Source organism: Thermobia domestica, chromosome 13 (assembly GCF_964235325.1).
Source record: "Thermobia domestica chromosome 13, izTheDome1.hap1.1, whole genome shotgun sequence".
NCBI lineage: Eukaryota > Metazoa > Arthropoda > Insecta > Zygentoma > Lepismatidae > Thermobia > Thermobia domestica.
In genome coordinates, this window is record NC_137466.1 from 209,856,618 (window position 1) to 209,876,739 (window position 20,122).

The following is a 20,122-nucleotide window of genomic DNA, read 5'->3' on the forward strand; positions in this document are numbered from 1 at the left end:
TAAGATTTATGAAGTTATATGAAATTTTCAAAAAGGAACTGTAGGATTCAAGCAGATTAGGAATCTGGAGGCCAGTATATGATGGTTATAAATGTAGGTTTCTCAAAATAAAGTCTTCCTTTATACCTGAAAAAGCTTCTATATATCCTATTCATGCATTCTAATTTTATCATCTCGTGCCTCCCACGCACGGATTAATAATATCAGGTTGTTGCAAAAATAATGACCGTTTTTATATAGTATATGGTTGTGTATTGGTATTTTAATAAATGTTCACTAAATAGATTAGAAATGAATCACCAGTGCTGTGCCGTGGGCGGGGGCGAGCGGGAAGACGGTCCCGGGCGCCAAAGTAAGGGGTCGCAAAATTCGGGAGGAAAAAAGAATATATATATATATAATGGAAGGAAAAAAGTAATAAAAAGTGCTCGAATTCAAGGAAAATTAAAATCAAGGTTTAATTTTGAACATTTTCTTACACTTCACGGCTGGTCCGTTGACCTCACTCATATGTACGGGGGCGCCGTCGTATACTCTCGCCCCGAGCGCAGGTTTTCCACGGTACGGCACTGTGGATCATTAAACGGATTTGTGTTTCTCGTTTTATCAATTAATGCTACTACATTTTCTTCTCTTTTCTCAGATCGTTTATTAAAATGCTGTCAAAACAAGAATTTCGAACCATTTTACTTCAGGAGGTTAAACTTAGTCACTTTGCTACAGAAGCAACTCGAAATATCAACAAAGTATAGAGTGACGACACTGCTTGTGAAAGTACCACACGCAGATGGTTTGGCGAATTCTGCAATGGTAATCTTGGTCTTGAAGATGAAGAGGGTCGCCGTCGAACATCAGAAATTGAAAACGACCAGTTAAATGCGTATTTTAGCGGTATTTGAATTCGCCGTAATGGTGCCTCAATATACCTGAGAATGGTCCTTTTTATTGGAATGTTGAAATGTTTTAAAGATTAATGGCCATTATTAATCTCCATTCTCTTATGAATAACACTACGTATATGGTGTACAGCTTACAGATGACGAGAAGAACCCTAGCAGAAGTAGTGTGACGTAGGTATGGGCTCGCCCACTTTTCGCACGGGGGTTTCAAATGACACCACGGAATAGCACACAGATAACTACCCGGAGTAGCAGACGACATCTAAGTATAGACCACACCTCAAAAACCGAAAATGGACTGACCGTGTCGTTGACCTTTCCCCGCTAACCCTGTTTTAGAGTTCTTCTCGTCATCTGTGAGCTGTACTTAGATCCTATACTTCCCTTTATTCTTACTCTCCGCTTAACCAATTTTACTATCATTTTGAAATGAAATGGAATTAAAATCGTAGTTTTAATCACTATGTGACGAATGAAAGTGAATGATTACAAAAGGTTTGGTGAAATGAAAATGTAGGGAGAAATGGGAGAACCTAGACAGACACGATGTTGTCCACCACAACCACACGTGACAAAGGATAGAACTAAGGATCTTTCGCACTACAGATAAGCACTCTACCACTGAGTCATCTCTAGCATTTGTAACCCAATTTACGAGTGTTTGCAACCCATCTCATTTACTGTTCATGGTCAAAACACAACGCATAAAAAAATTTAATTTATTCGGAAGCTGCTATGCTTTTTGAGAAATGTACTGAATATTCACTGTAATTTCTGGCCGTCATTAGCGAGAACTGTTGTATATACATTATCAAAACAATATAGTTTCTAATGATATTCAAGAGCCTCGACAAATGATATGACAGATTCAAATCCCAAGTAACGACCGTGACAGGATTGCGGTGCGACGTGATTATATTTAATACAATCACATTTTTACACATTTTCCTTTTAGCTTCGTGCAAATGAACGTTCATTTTTTAAAAAATGCTTGTTGTTATGAACGTGCTCAAAACATTGTCTGCAGAGTATTGATAAACAGCAGCACAGATGTTATTTATAATCATCAATTACGAACAGGTGAATATATTTAATTAGTTGTGGTAGCCTAATATATGGCATTCATTTGGTTGACATCAAATTCGATTCGATTTGGTCTCTCGCAGCACATCGTAGTGTTGTCATTTTCCAGTGGTGCCAAAGAATTCTTGGCAATATCTCGCATCATCTCTTTCTTCTAGTTACGTTTCTCTACATCTATTTATACATTCCTCTAGTAAGGTGTGTGTTTCCCTTCACATCTATTGAGAACTAAATTTAGGGCTTTGATTAAGTGACTGTCAGAACGTTTCTAACTCCAGTACAAATACAGCAATAGGATAATCAACGTATACGTTTTCTGATTTTGTAAGAAGCTTTTCAAATCAAAGACACTAAACGTCACCGGAGTGATAATTAGAAACCATTATTAACTAATGAATTTCAAAGTCAATGTAAATAAAGAAAGCAAATTCTTTATTGTTATTAATACAAACATAATGGTAAGAACATTAATTAAATTAATATCTTACTAATGTATGAGGGTAATCCATAAAATAAAGACCGTTTAATTATGCAAAATGAAAAACATAATATATATTGGGAAAAAACAATTATGTTATATACCTCAATCTTTCTTCACTTCTCTACATAATCAAACATATTTAAATATTTGTCGTATCTGTTCACGAACTTCGGAATTCCTATTCTTCTGCCACTACTTCATTAAAGCGAGGTGGTCACTGCATTTTCCAACTCTTCATCGTCAGCTTAAAAAAAGGTTGAAATCGCTAGGAGCAAGGTACGGACAATAGGGTGGGTGATCAAAAATTTTCCATTCGAATTGACCCGGTAATTCTTGAGTTGTAGCAGCAGTGTGACAGCGGGCATTGTCGTGAAAAATGTCCATTGTTGAACGTTTCACACAATTTTCTCACAAATTTGTTTCGTTCGTTACATTATCATGATACACAGCTATCAGCTTCGAGTTTCATCTTTTGAGCATTCAAACATCGAACACTCGGTGGGATTTTCAATCACGCAGTTCATTTTGACCACCCCAACCGCAAAAGGGCAGCATCATGCAATTTCCACTCACAACGTTATGACCACTGCTGTTACGGAAGCCAGTTATCCATGCAAAGAGAAAGAGGAGCAGCAGAAACACGCGAGCAGTCTTTTGTTTGTATGCAGTGACCCCTTGGCTTTATGAATTAGCAACAAAAGGTTATAACGTGGGAATTCTGGACCTCGTTAACAGATACGACAAATGTTTAAATGAGGGTAGTGATTGTGCAGAGAAGTGAAAAAAGCTTCAGATATGTAACAGAACTGTTTTTTTTTTTTTAAATAAATATTGAGTTTTTCATTTTGTATAACTAAACGATCTTTTTCTTTCTGGATGACCCTCGTATAGTAAAGTGGCTACGTGCTAGAGTCATCATCTCTGATGTAAAAAGTCCCTCGTTTGATCCCATTCCATGTAGCTTGTGAATTACAAGATCGTGTCAAAACAAAAAAAAAAAAAAATGGTCTCTGGCATTTGGCTTCTGATCACGAGGTACAACTCATAGTGGATTCGAGTTCCTCTGAATAGCATGAGTGTTTCATACTTGTCCTCGATATTTCTGTGTTCATGTCCTTGTCGTTTCAGTTTAATGTCTCGCAATTATGACCTTTAAGCTAAGGGAGACGATGATTAAGGCTAAATGAATGATGAATTGGTGGAATGGGAATGAGGGAGAAAATGGGAGCACGGAAAATGGGAAGAAACGGAAGAACCCCAAGACACAGTGGTGGACCCAGTACGGACTTCTGAGGGGGCGGAGGGTTGTTATACTGCTTCTTAGAGGTACTTTTAAGAGCTCCAAACTCTGGGATGGGGTTTATTTTTATATAAAATAAGAAAGTTTCCTCGTTTGGAGCCCCCCCTGGATCCGCCCCTGCCAAGAAAATGCATGCACACAATGTTTATTCATTACAAAGCCCATTTGGCGGGAGCTGAGATCGATCCAGGGACTCTACACGCCAGACGTACGATACGAAAGTTGTCACGGGATAATGACAGGCAACCAATAAACACTGAACTAACATGTAAGGGCGCTTAGACTCACGTCAATTATATAGTGTACCGTAAGAGGAACTTATCCGCAGATCATCACCTTACAACGGAGTACGTTTGACATCGCCAGTAAACAGATACAAGGTAATTACTTGGTAGGAATTAAGTGTCACTCTTCCATCAAGGCCAGAGAGAAAGATTACAAAAATAAAAGACTATTAGAATGATCACCTTTAGTTTCCATTATCCATTAAACACAAACCCATTAGCAACGAGCTTATCAACTTTTATCTCTTACACGCTTCTCTGTCACATCATATAAACGAAATTTTTAAAAAAAAAATCGTCAGAAAAAAGAAGAAATTAACGAGGGGATATACTGTGGTCTCATCCATCTCTTTTCGATTTTCACGATCATGACAGCTACAAAACGATTCTCTTGGTGCCAATCTTGGGTTTTGCGAGAGGGAATATTTCGCGCTCGACACAGCTTCATTCACAGCTGGGAATTGCCAAAAGAAAAAAAAAAGAAAAGCAAGGAAATAATAAAAAAAAATGGGAGGAAGTATTCAAGGCAAAGAGTAGTACTATAACAGTGTCAACCGCAGACTGTGCTGGAAGAGATTTGTGACTCTGCAACGTGACTCGAGTGCCAAAAGAAATCTCAATCAAGGAACGGAGTCCCTCCACTGGTCTCTCGTTAAACAGTTACAATTTATAGCTCCTGTCCTATACTCTCGCATCTCTAGTGTCTCTTCTAGTACATTCAATTTATAAATATAGACTAAAGTGGGCCTTTTTTTTTTTAAACACTCAGCTGCAACTAACAGCTGTCTTTGGTAATTTCAAAATATTTGTGATTGTGCATCTTGACTAGTTATCTTTAAAGTAAAGTACAGAGTATGTCAAGAGTGCTTGAAATTTTACTAAATGCAGTGGTGCCCCCCCCTTATGTCCATGACGCACCCCCCCCGCAATTGTCTATCCATAGGTGTTCTTTCATGAAAAAAAAACTTTTCGATTAATTTTTACACCCCCTCAAACATATTTATATAGATTTTTAACACCCCCCCAAATATTTCAATGACGCAGTTTGCGTCATAGCCCCCCCTTGTGGGCACCCCTGCTTAATGAAGGAAATAGCTCAAACAGTCGTTCGATGCTTCTGTTCCCTCCTTAGGGTCCTTTTATCCTCACGTTCAATGGAGGCGATAAGCTATAAAACTCGATTCAGATAGGTTCGATTCCCGGCCAAGTGAACTTTGTGGTGGACAAACACCGTGTGCGTGGGTTTTCTCCGGGCTCTCCCGTTTCCTCCCACTTTCTTCATTCCATCATTTCATTCATTACTCATCATCACTGTCTCCTTTAGCCTAACCAGCATAACCGTGGGACGTAAAACTCAAAGATTTCATTTCATTTCTATTTCTGCGGGAGGAGGAACGGTTTTGTTACAACTAATTTTGGTCTTGAGTGTTAAATGAGGTTGCGCGGTGGCTCAGTGGTAGAGCGTTCACCTCCGATGCTTGCGGTCCCTCGTTCGATCCCAGCTCGCCCCGTGTGAATTTTGTGGTGGAGAAAAACCGTGGTGATGGGTTTTCTCGGGGTTTCCCGTTTCCTCCCACTTTCTTCATTCCATCATTTCATTCATTACTCATCATCACCGTCTCCTTTAGCCTAACCGGCATAACCGTGGGACGTAAAACTCAAAGATTTCATTTCATTTCTATTTCTGCGGGAGGAGGGGTGGTTTTGCCACCACAACTAATTTTGCTCTTGAATGTTAAATGAGGTTGCGCGGTGGCTCAGAGGTAGAGCGTTCACCTTCGGTGCTTGGGGTCCCTGGTTCGATCCCAGCTCGCGTCGTGTGGGCGTTGTGGTGGAAAAAAACCGTGCTTATGGGTTTTCTCGGGGTTTTCCCGTTTCCTCCCACTTTCTTCGTTCCACCATTTCATTCATTTTCTCATCGTCACCGTCTCCTTTAGTCTAACCGGAATAATCGTGGGACGTAAAACAAAGATTTCATTCCATTTCATTTTTGAATGTTAAATGATTCCAGGTTAAATTGGGCTGCATCACAAAGTTTGTGTGTTAAGATTTAGCTCTCCTGAGCACCGAGGTCAGAAGTGGTGTGCGCGAGAGACAAGACTAGAAAAAATTACATGAATCTCGTTGGCAACACTAGTTCCCCCAAGTAGTTCTCAAACACTATTTTAGTCTTGCATGATTCACATTACAAAAACTATAAATGAATAACCAGAATCGTAGTTCACAATGAAGATAATTTACAACGTTTGAAGATTTGCAAGTCGTTACAGAGCATGCTTCAGTAATAAATATGGTTTGAATGTTGTTATATTATAGCCATCTTGGCCTCCTGTGAGGCGGAAAGATGCTGATAACGTGATGACTTCCATTCAAAATTAAGAAAAGAATTAGGGCATAAATGTTGTACAGAGTGGCCCATTATGTATCTGATGTTTCAAAGGCTGCGGTAAAGAAACTTGCAACATAACTTGAACATATAATTGAACATAAACACATAAAGAAACTAGCAACATAACTTGAATATAAAATTGAACATAAACACATAAAGAAACTAGCAACACAACTTGAATATAAAATTGAACATAAACACATAAAGAAACTAGCAACATATTTTGAATATAAAATTGAACATAAACACATAAAGAAACTAGCAACATAACTTGAATATAAAATTGAACATAAACACATAAAGAAACTAGCAACACAACTTGAATATAAAATTGAACATAAACACATAAAGAAACTAGCAACATATTTTGAATATAAAATTGAACATAAACACATAAAGAAACTAGCAACATAACTTGAATATAAAATTGAACATAAACACATAAAGAAACTAGCAACATAACTTGAATATAAAATTGAACATAAACACATAAAGAAACTAGCAACATAACTTGAACATAAAATTGAACATAAACACATAAAGAAACTAGCAACATAACTTAAACATAAAATTGCACATAAACACATAAAGAAACTAGCAACATAACTTGAACATAAAATTGAACATAAACACATAAAGAAACTAGCAACGTAACTTGAACATAAAATTGAACATAAACACATAAAGAAACTAGCAACATAACTTGAACCTAAAATTGAATATAAACACATTAGTCTTATACCTTTCCTTACAAGAATTTTAATCTCTGTTCACCATGGCGTGGTCCACCAATGCACCATCCAAATCGATACATGCCTGGAGACGAAGAGCAACGTTGTCACAAGCTGCTTGTGACACTGGTATCCTGTGGAATTCTTCTGTGATAGCTTCTCATACCCTTCCTTACAAGAATTTTAATCTCTATTCTTCATGGCGTGGTCCATCAATGCATCATCCAAATCGATACATGCCTGCAGACGAAGAGCAACGTTGTCACAAGCTGCTTGTGACACTGGTATCCTGTGGAATTCTTCTGTGATAGCTTCTCATACCCTTCCTTACAAGAATTTTAATCTCTATTCTCCATGGCGTGGTCCATCAATGCATCATCCAAATCGATACATGCCTGGAGACGAAGAGCAACGTTGTCACAAGCTGCTTGTGACACTGATATCCTGTGGAACTTATCACAAGTGGCTTGACAGACCCATACTCGTATCGTTTGGAACTCTACTGTGATAGCTTCCCGTAGTTCGGCCAAATTGTGTATGTGATAATGTCCTTTAAAATACCCCATAAGAAAAAGTCAATTGGGTCAAATCGGGAGATACAGCTGGCCCTCCACAGACCCATGTTTGCCGATCGAGCGGTTCGGGAATGTTTCGTTCAGCAACGCTCACACTGTCTGGCAAATACTAACGGTTCTAAGTCCAGTGACTGTTATTCCCATTCTCAGGCTACACAGTTTTGCCATAGCGTTTTTTTTTTTACAGAATTAGAAATACTAAAGTCAGTCAAAGATCATATGCATAATTATGGAACACTCTGTATAAAATTTTACAAAATCAGAGGAGAGAAGAAAAGTTTTCCAAGAATCGAGACGAATAAACCTTATTTCTCGTCTCGTCTCGTGGATAACAATAGAGGTCATATGAGATGTAGATCTACCGTTTAAGGTTGAGTACAAACTACTGTAGTGCGTTCAATGCTTCCCCACCAGGAAGCGAACCCGGAAAACATGTGCATCAAACGTGCGCGCCCTAGCCATTATACATTTCCAACTAGCCGATCTATGACGTTGGAGCACGCTTTTACAACCCGAGAAAAGCTGGGAGATAACAGGGAAAAGGATGACGTAGGACAGGGCGCAAAATATCCGGTCGCCATTGGTGATTAAAAATTTAGAGCTGGCGACCAGTGATCAGCACGAATGGTTTCTGACTAAACACAGGGGGCTGCGCATTTTCTGTTTCGCATGCAAATAATTGTCATTGAGTGAGAAAAAACACGGAATATGGAGTCTTCCCAACGAACATGGAAGGTAAAGTCTTCACAACGTTGTAATTTGCCACTCCTGGTCTGGTTTTGAAATGTTATGCCCTGATGTAATCTCTTTCTTTGTCAAACCAAAGGCCGTGGGGGGATGACCTCTCATAATTTTTACATGGGAGATACTGGCGACCATCATTTTTGCATTGGCGACTGCGTCTGACTTTGAAATTTTGGGCCCTGACGTAGAAGATTGGGGCAGGAAGTGTTGCCAGTATACGCATAATTATGGACCGGGGAGTGTTGTGCCTGCAAAATCAGCCACTACGATATTCGACGTTATTTTTCACCGTTGTATTTTGTCAACGTCAGGTTTCATGACTTCCTCTTACCCTCTCTGTGGGTTCCTGAGAAGCGGATCTGCGAATTGTGACGTCACTAAACATTCAGTTGGAAGTGACTTTACTTGTGAAGCCTAGGTTCTACACGAATCACGAAACTGCTTTCCCTGATGTGTGAAACATCGGAAGAATTTGGTACGATTCGTGAAGGTACGTTCCGAACAGACACTAGGGAAAAAGTGAAAGAGCAGAAGTGCACCAGGAAGGTTGCCAAATTCAGAGAACATACCAAATGAGGAAAAAATATCACTTCAATAAAAGTAACACAACACGAACAACAATAACAAAAACAAAAACAAAATGAAACTTAGTGGCAATCTGACAACACTGAGCCCTGAGTAGATGTTCTCCGTATAGAGCGAGAGAAGGCACTGGGAAAATTTCATAGGTGCGGGTTGACGAACGGGACACACCCACGCGTTCTATTGCGTAGTGGTTTTGGTAAATCTAGGTCAAGCTTCACGACTCATTGTGATCGCTACAGACCGTGACGATGCCAGAGGCAATAGACTACCTCCCAGAAATGTTGCATTTTAATGTAGGTGTAGTAATTATAGTAGGTATATAGCTATCCTCTTCAGTATACACAATATAGCTCCTCTTTATTTGACCTTCCTCCCCTCAAAGAAATTAAAGCTGGCATCACTGCGCTACACCGTCAGGGAGCATTATGAACTCTGTTAAATAAACAAATAGGATAAATACTCTTTGCATTCAGCGTTGATGTTACACTATTAATTCACGTAATTAAAGGTTATACAATAGATTTCTTGTATTATTGTTACATGGTCCTATTCAATATTGTAAAATGTTCAGTGAAATATTGAATTAGATCTACTTATTCCTATATGAAAATGTAGGTAAATGGTTAGGCCGTATATTTGGCAACACTGAAGTCAAAATTAACTAATAATAAATTAGAGCTTTTTTTTAAAAAAAAAAAAAAAATCCATTTGAATATTCTCCGAAGTTCTATCAGTGGCGGACCTACCCCGAAGCCGGGGGGCTTAGTCCCCCCAGTCTTTCAGTGACAAAAATAATTTAAGCTATTATTTATATATGTTTGAAAGTTTATAGTAAAGTTATGATATACCTATCATTTTGCGTTCTGGCTACCGCCCCCCATGTTTTTACCTTCTAGATACGCCACTGACTTCTACTATTTGTTTCCGGAGCGTACATATAACTGTCTACGTAAGAATATTATATATTTAAAATGTCGGACATCGCAATCATTAGTTTGATAATTTATTTTTGTTTTAAAACCATGTCTTTAAAATTTGAAATGAAGAAAACCCTGGTCATAAATTAAAGTTAAGTTTGGTTCACTATAGGTCTACGAAAAAGGGAAAGAAAAAAAAAACTTTGGATCTATAGCTTGTGCAGAACCTCAAGAGGTCATATATCTATTAAATATACCACCTGAAAATAGCTTAACCTTTGGTAACACGCCATTACTTAGCGATCACGAGATAAAATGAAAGAAAAAAAGTTCAGAGTTATCTAACAGAGGTCAGTGGAGTAGAAATACAACAACGTGCTTGAGCCAAGGAAAGAAAAAAAAGTTGTGGGCGAAAATTTATATCTCAAACGAAGATTGTTTTTCGAGCGTGCTCATCGACCGATAACTTATTACACTATTTTTCATGTTTCTACGTACAACCAAGATTCCTTCCTCCTATACACACACATCCTGTAACAAGAAAATGATGTAGCAACGGAACTATAATACTATGTTTCAGATGCATTACCTATCATAAGATTATACTCGTACATTTAAATATCTATTTGTATGCAAATGGCGCTGTGTGAAATTTGGAAGTTCACGGCCGATAGAGGGCAGGTCGAGTCAACTAGCAAGAAATAACCCAAACTCGCTTTCGGTTTATTAGTTAGATAAATTCTATTTGAACAATCTTTAGAAGAAAAACAGAATTTAGAGTAAATATAATAATAATAATTTTTAAAGGTAAACTGCATTTCTATTGAAATTATTTCATCTTCCAAAACATGTTACGGATAAATCTAATTCATATAAAATGACCCTTTCTGGTCGATAACCGTCAAATCCAAAATCATATACTTCAAATACGACTTTAGGCTAGTCACGGGCAATCCGATTCACTTCTGAGATCGCCGCTTAATAGTTCTCTCATTAAAAAGAATCGATTCATTTGAACGACTCAGTGACTAACTTATATTTTTACAACAGGGTGAGGTGGAAGTTGAAAATTAAAATTGTATTATCAGACTAAATGCACTACATAAAATGAATTTAAAAGGTATAATTCCAATTTTGGATTACAAGCATACTGCTATTAACAAATTTTACTTCAAAAAAATCACAGGAAGTTACACTTTTAGACTAATGCAAACTAATTAACAGATGTAACACACAAAAATGCAACAAAATACACATATAAATTAGACTAAATAAAATTACTATTAATAGACCTAAATATATTATCAGACTAAATGCAAAAAAGCTATATGCAAATTACAGCCTAAACGAATCAAAATACGCAATGCAAAATATTACAACTTTAGACTCAATGCTATAGCAATACAATAATGCTATAGCAAATATAATTTTATTACAATATCGTGAGAAACTAAATTTTTTTCTAAAAATGTTGGCCACCACTCCCCCCTTAGAATACACATTTTAATCAAAGTAACGAGTTCCCCGTGGCTAAGCGGTTAGCGTACGCGCCTTTGGCGTGGGAGACCCGGCATTCGATTCCCGGTGGGAGCTCATGTGGTTCGGGTTCCACGTAAATCAGTAGTCTCATGTCTCATATAGCCTCGCTGCTGAAATAAAATGAATTTTTTTAGTTTAATGGCAAACGATTAAGCCCTGTAGGCTAAGGAAGACGATGATTAAAGCAACTGAATGATGATGGAAGCATTGTAGGAATAGAAAGTGGGGGGAAACGGAGTACTTGAGAAAACCCACGGACATGATGTCTAACACGAACTTACTTGGCCGGAGAGCGAACCAGGGGTAAGCGCTTTACCAGTGAGCTACAGTGCCTCGCTACTGAAAAGGACGCTAAACTCAAAACCAAATCAAATCAGGCCCTTAGCCAGTCCAAAAATATAGGAGGGCCCGGTGGATGTTAGGGAAGGCGATCCAACCATATTATAGTTCATCATGTTATAGGTCATTTGCAAGCCTACCGTGAAAATTTTTGGGGAGACAGTAAAAATTTAGAGGTGGCCCGGACCCCGCGCCCCCCGTGGATGCGGACCTGAACCAAATCAAAGTAACATGATAAAAAAATGAATTCCAAGTAGGTGTTAATAACTATCAAAAAAAAAAATTTAAACGGTTCAACTGTTTTTCCTTGGTGTGATTACAAGATTCTTGTCATTTTTATATAATAGATGTATTGTGTCAATAACATAATATTGCGGTTTAAGAACTGTTTTAAGTACAGCAAACCTTAACAGGGCATCGGTCCCACCTATCCCAACCCTGTGTGCTTCCATAAAATTCAGTTATGTTGTAGGTACAACTTACGGGAAATACATTTTGAATTTTGTACATCACAATCTTAAAAATTTCCATATAGACCTATGTTATAAAAGTATCTAAAAATACCCTTAAGTAGACCTTCGTTATTTAAGCTGAAATTACCTTTTCAACGAAAATAATGAACTAAGGCAGTCAGGATCAATTCTCTCCTATTATAAAATATATTTAAAATTTACTGTAATTATTACGAATTTATTTTAATTACATATGCTCATTTTAACAATATTTCCCTTAAGAATTGTATAACACATACTTTTGTTTAAAACTAACAGTTGCACGATATTGATGCACGAACAAACGCAGAGTGACTAATCAGTTCTTATCTCTACTGCTGGTGTGCTGTGCGCTCTCGTCTTCATTAATTTCCCAACTGAATATTCAATTGTCTATGTGCGATTACAAGAGTGGATCCAGGGAACAAGAAAGAACAGGCTCTTACGGGCCTTTACGTACTTGACCTACACCCCCATTCTGCAGATTCGATTTAATTGATAGTTAAAAGTTTACGCTTTATATGTAAAACTAGCCTTTGGCCAGCTGGGGGCTTCGCCCCCAGACCCCCGTATTTGCTCGGCCTACTGCCTCGCATGTCATATGTTCGTGCATTTATTCTTAATGTTTCCTTAAATCGGCCCAACATCCTCAGATCTCATATTTATCATCCTTTGCTCCTTAATACTCTGCTTAATAACTCATAGTTTATTTTTTTTATAGCAACCTTTGTTTTGTCAACCACAATTTATCGACTTATTATATAATGAATGATGATGTTGGATTCTCTTTTTCAGAGTTTTTTTTTCTTATTTATAATTTTCAAAAAAGAAATCTGGGATTTTTGTTAGGCCTCTTGCATATTTGTAAGACAAAGGTCGATTCTTTTTCTTGTAACTTTGTAGTATTTCCACACCACCCTTGTAGTATCCTGCTACACGCATACTCCTTTGAATGAAAGCTTTTGCTTCGTCATGTCTTTCGTATACTAAAAAAAAAAGTGGAACGTAAGTGGTATTTGTGTCTGGGAAGGTTCGTATCATAGTGTGAAAATGAAGTTCAATATGATTTGTATTTGGACAGGCACCAAACATTCTCCATAAAGAAGCTTATATGTACCTAGGTATACAAGAAGGGGTTGTATATGTCTCAGACGTTTGTTTTATGCCCAAATAATTGAAAAGGAACGATAACAATTTCTGCAGTCTAAGACGAACTTTTATCTTTGCAGTGTTTTGCCCATTGAACACCATCTATAACTGACATTGTAATTAATTGTGTATGTAATCTGTTTGCTTATTACATACTGAATGCAAGAAGAAAGAATACACTTATCATACATGAATTAGAAACTTCAAACGGAAGTAGGTTCAAATCTTGCAAACGGTCCGAGATATTGAAAAAATAATCGAAAAAATCTTTTTATAGTATCATTTGCCAATTTTTATCACGGCGTTTATAACTTTTGTCTGTAATGAACATATACAGATGTTTCCAGGAATGTCAAGGAGATTCATGCTCATATGCGAATGATGCGCTGTGTAGTGAGCGCAGGTTCTTGTCCTCGGAACGATTACAATTATCGGAGGTACTGATTTGATATGTAGTGCACAACTGTTTAAAACAAATAACATTAAATGAAATTAAACAATTAACAGCAACCGCTATAATTATAACTTAAGGTAACAATAACCGTGCATTTTAACAAGAGATCAACAAGAATACAACATATAAAGCAACTGTAACAAACAGGTTCCGTAATACCCGTTTCAAAAATCCCCTAAAAACTAAAAATATTCACTTTTAGCAATTTTCCTTTGACATGCCAAATTTAATCATTGTAATCCTAAAGAAATTGCCCAATAATTTTGAGATATAAAAGTAGTTCCTATAAATAAACCCCACCAAAGTTGGAATTTTTTTATTTCTGTTAATTTATAAAGGTAAGCAAGAAAGTTCTGTCGCTTTTGTGGAGGTCTGTGTTCAATTGGACCTCCCACCGTGAGTTGAATGCGAATGAGAATAAGACGAAGGTCAGCTGTTGTTCTGCGTATGTGCAGCATACTACCTGGTTATGGTAGTTCAGTTACATTGTGAACTTGCGTAAGAACAGAGTGAATGAGACCTCCACAGAGCGTCATAAGGGCGTGTATGCAATACGAGTTCAAAGTGGGGACAAAGGCAGCTGCAGCGGAGCGGAATTCTACCGACTTTCTTTTTTTTTTTTTTTCCTATCTCAACTATCTGACAGATAAGATTTTGTATCCCAAGAAAACGCCCATTTAAATAGCATAGGAATTTCTTCATCCCCTTTCGACCCCTGAAAAATTAAAAATATTCACTTTTGGCAATTTTTTCACGGTTAGTTCTCAAAGGCTACAATCATGCCAACTTTCATCATTCTAATCATACCGGAAGTGCCTAAACATTTTAGGGTGTAGAAGACGTCCCACATAAATAACATGCGAAAGATTTTTTCAGTTCTCCATAAAACCAATCTACGGTTGCAAATTTTCATTTCTGATTATTCACTCAGGTAAAGCTAACGAAAACGTACAAGCATACCGAATTTCAAGCTTTTATTCCAATACAAAGTACCTAAAACATGAGATTATACGTCAAAAAAGGTCCATTTAAATAACATGGGGAAATTCTTCATTCCCTCTTTAGAACCCCTAAATATTAAAAATATTCACTTCTGGCATTTTTCTGTGGGTTTGTCCCGAAAAGCCACAATCATGTCAAATTTAATCATTTTAGCCCTATAGGAAGTGGTCAATAATTTGAGGGTGTAAAAGGTGTCCCATATAAATAACATTGGAAATATTTTTCAGTTCCCTACAAAACCACTCTAAAGTTGGAATTTTTTACTTTTGGCAATTTTTCTGTCGGTTAGTCCTGGAAGGCTACAATCATGCCAAATTTCATCATTCTAATCTTGCCGGAAGTGCCTAAACATTTTGGGGTATAGAAGATGTCCCATATAAATAAAATTGCAAAGATTTTCCAGTTCCCCATAAAACCACTTTACGGTTAGAAATTTTCATTTCCAATGATTCACTTAGGTAAAGCTAACGAAAACGTACAAGCATACCGAATTTCAAGCTTTTATTCCAATACAAAGTACCTAAAACATGAGATTATACGTCAAAAAAGGTCCATTTAAATAACATGGGGAAATTCTTCATTCCCTCTTTAGAACCCCTAAATATTAAAAATATTCACTTCTGGCATTTTTCTGTGGGTTTGTCCCGAAAAGCCACAATCATGTCAAATTTAATCATTTTAGCCCTATAGGAAGTGGTCAATAATTTGAGGGTGTAAAAGGTGTCCCATATAAATAACATTGGAAATATTTTTCAGTTCCCTACAAAACCACTCTAAAGTTGGAATTTTTTACTTTTGGCAATTTTTCTGTCGGTTAGTCCTGGAAGGCTACAATCATGCCAAATTTCATCATTCTAATCTTGCCGGAAGTGCCTAAACATTTTGGGGTATAGATGTCCCATATAAATAAAATTGCAAAGATTTTCCAGTTCCCCATAAAACCACTTTACGGTTAGAAATTTTCATTTCCAATGATTCACTTAGGTAAAGCTAACGAAAACGTACAAGCATACCGAATTTCAAGCTTTTATTCCAATACAAAGTACCTAAAACATGAGATTATACGTCAAAAAAGGTCCATTTAAATAACATGGGGAAATTCTTCATTCCCTCTTTAGAACCCCTAAATATTAAAAATATTCACTTCTGGCATTTTTCTGTGGGTTTGTCCCGAAAAGCCACAATCATGTCAAATTTAATCATTTTAGCCCTATAGGAAGTGGTCAATAATTTGAGGGTGTAAAAGGTGTCCCATATAAATAACATTGGAAATATTTTTCAGTTCCCTATAAAACCACTCTAAAGTTGGAATTTTTTACTTTTGGCAATTTTTCTGTCGGTTAGTCCTGGAAGGCTACAATCATGCCAAATTTCATCATTCTAATCTTGCCGGAAGTGCCTAAACATTTTGGGGTATAGAAGACGTCCCATATAAATAACATTAGAAAGATTTTTCAGTTCCCCGTAAAACCACTTTACGGTTAGAAATTTTCATTTCCGATGATTCACTTAGGTAAAGCTAACGAAAACGTACAATCATACCGAATTTCAAGTTTCTATTCCAATTCTAAGTACCTAAAACATGAGATTATAGGTCCAGAAAAAGTCTCATTTAAATAACATGGGGAAATTCTTCATTCCCTCTTTAGACCCCCTAAAAATTAAAAATATTCACTTTTGGCAATTTTCCTGTGGGTTTATCCTGAAAAGCTATAATCATGTCAAATTTAATCATTGTAGCCCTGCAGGAAGTGCTCAATAATTTGAGGGTGTAAAAGGTGTCCCATATAAATAACATTGGAAATATTTTTCAGTTCCCTACAAAACCACTCTAAAGTTGGAATTTTTTACTTTTGGCAATTTTTCTGTCGGTTAGTCCTGGAAGGCTACAATCATGCCAAATTTCATTATTCTAATATTGCAGGGAGTGCCTAAACATTTTGGGGTATAGAAGACGTCCCATATAAATAACATTGGAAAAATTTTTCAGTTCCCCATAAAACCAATCTACGGTTGCAAATTTTCATTTCTGATGATTCACTTAGGTAAAGCTAACGAAAACGTACAAGCATTTCGAATTTGAAGTTTTTATTCCAATTCTAAGTACCTAAAACATGAGATTATAGGTCCAGAAAAAGTCTCATTTAAATAACATGGGGAAATTCTATATCCCCTCTTTAGACCCCCTAAAAATTAAAAATATCCACTTTTGGCAATTTTTCTGTGGATTTGTCTCGAAAAGCTATAATCATGTCAAATTTAATCATTGTAGCCCTGCAGGAAGTGCTCAATAATTTGAGGGTGTAAAAGGTGTCCCATATAAATAACATTGGAAATATTTTTCAGTTCCCTACAAAACCACTCTAAAGTTGGAATTTTTTACTTTTGGCAATTTTTCTGTCGGTTAGTCCTGGAAGGCTACAATCATGCCAAATTTCATCATTCTAATCTTGCCGGAAGTGCCTAAACATTTTGGGGTATAGAAGATGTCCCATATAAATAAAATTGCAAAGATTTTCCAGTTCCCCATAAAACCACTTTACGGTTAGAAATTTTCATTTCCAATGATTCACTTAGGTAAAGCTAACGAAAACGTACAAGCATACCGAATTTCAAGTTTTTATTCCAATTCTAAGTACCTAAAATATGAGATTATAGGTCCAGAGAAAGTCTCATTTAAATAACATGGGGAAATTCTTCATCCCCTCTTTAGACCCCCTAAAAATTAAAAATATTCACTTTTGGCAATTTTCCTGTGGGGTTTGTTCCGAAAAGCTATAATCATGTCAAATTTAATCATTGTAGCCCTACAGGAAGTGCTCAATAATTTGAGGGTGTAAAAGGTGTTCATATAAATAACATGTGAAAGATTTTTCAGTTTCCTATAAAACCACTGTAAGGTCGGAATTTTTACTTGTACTGATTTACTTAGATAGTGGTTACGAAAATGTGTAAGCATAACGAATTTCAAGTTTCTATTCCAATTCTAAGTACCTAAAACATGAGATTATAAGTCCAAAAAAAGGTCCATTAAATAACATAGGGAAATTTTTCATCCCTCTTTAGACCCCTAAAAATTAAAAATATTCACTTTTGACAATTTTCCTGTGGGTTAATTCCGGAAAGCTACAATCATGCCAAATTTAATCATTGTAGCCCTACAGGAAATGCTCAATAATTTATGTCAGCTCATGTAGTTTTATATATACTTAGGATATCAATGTGAGTCCAACTGCCACATCAAAGTGCTAAACATTTACATTGTTGGTACTCTTTTTAATTTATTCATGCCAGAGGTGCAAATACACTAAGGCAACGCACATTTGCCGAACTCGACTGAAGATGCGCTCGCCTAAGTGAGAACCAGCGAAACTACTCCTCCAAAACAGCAATTGACTGAACCAACCAAGATTAAAAAGCAAGAGGGTGGTTCGCGAGTGAGCGACGTACAAGATTCAAGTTCTCCATTGTCACTCCTAAAGAATCGTGGCTTCCAGAGAACAATAGTTCAAAAAAAAAAAAAAATCATGACTCATAAAGAACCACGAGTCCCGAAGAAAAATGACGAACCACGACTCCCGAAGAACCATTATTATCGAAGAACCACGACTCCCAAAGAACAACGACTCCCGAAAAACAACGACTCTCGAAGAATCGTTGCTCATTTCTAGTGAATAACGACTCATTCACTCATCCAAAAGAATTAGTCAGAAGAGTCGGCTCACTCGCGAGCGATACATCACTAGTTTAGCCCCTCCCTTGATCATATCCTGGATCCTCCACTGTATATATACATATTATATATATATATATATATATATATATATATATATATATATCAGTGGTGCCCACCCTCCCTCATGTTCATGACGCACCCCCCTCAGTTGTCTATCCGTAGGTGTTCTTCCATGAAAAAAAAACTTTTCCGATTAATTTTTACACCCTCTCAAACATATTTATATAGATTTTTAACCCCCCCAAATATTTCAATGACGCAGTTTGCGTCATAGCCCCCCCTTGTGGGCACCCCTGTATATATATATATATATATATATATATATATATATATATATATATATATATATATATGTGTGTGTGTGTGTGTGTGTGTGTGTGTGTTCTGCATTATCATATGAAACGTTTTCTTCTTATCTGGAATCTACCTGACCAGGGGCGCACCCATGTGGTGTGTCCATTAGGGTCCGGACGCAGCAAAGTTGGTAAGTCAACATATATTTGTAAACTTTCTTAATAAAATGATATTTGTTTAACAGAGAAATTAACGTTGTAGTCTAAAAATTCTTGTTCCCTTGTAAAAACAATGTAATTCTATCTTTTCTTTCTGAAAATGCAAACTCCACTAGAAACATGTAAACATTCATTGTCATTCGTATCATTGACAATTGTTCTGAAATTTAAGTATATTGTAGTATGTTTATTCGCCCAATAGATGTCAGCATTATCAACCGTTTCCCGTTAAAATTATATTCTAGTATGGTTTATTGCTCAACAGATGTCGGTACTGTCTTCACGGTTAGTGAGATAAGAAAACGGCAGGAGCACGCTTGACGTGCGAGCACCCTGAGTACGTTTTGAAGTGTTTTATCAGGTTAGGGAATGCTATCGAAGTACAGCATCACTAGAGAGGGGAGTTTGGTACTGAAGCACCGACACGCTTAGCAATCAAACGCATTCTTGACAAGTTTGAGGCATATGGAGCGATTTGTGATATTCACAAATCAGCACTTCTACAGCAAATTGCAAGTCCTGGAACGTCATGCTCTGCGCACCGCTTATTTCTTACCGGCAAATACTCCTACTCGGGAGGTCTATCGGCACACCACCATACCCACGCTTTTACAACATCTTTATCGTCTTCGCACTCGCTATATACAGAGCCGTATAGCTGAGGCACATCCAATTCTCGGTGCTCTGCTCGATCAGACTCCTGCACGACCACGGCATGCCTATCCACCAGTCGACCATCTACTTGCACTGCATGAACTTGACCAGGCCACGGCAACTTATAACCCACGTCGTCGCATCTATCAAAGCCATCTGCATATCTATCGTCCATAATCTCTCCTACTCTGCACTTCATCTACATCTAACGATATAACGATGACCGTGCATTACCACAATCAATAGCTTCCTGTATCC

General features: G+C 37.1%; 1 long non-coding RNA gene across 1 annotated transcript in view; it reads right to left on the bottom strand.

Annotated features, from left to right (window-relative positions):
• Positions 1-20,122, bottom strand: part of LOC145667479 (uncharacterized) — a 607,699-nt gene that overhangs the window by 392,511 nt on the left and 195,066 nt on the right. The window lies entirely within an intron of this gene.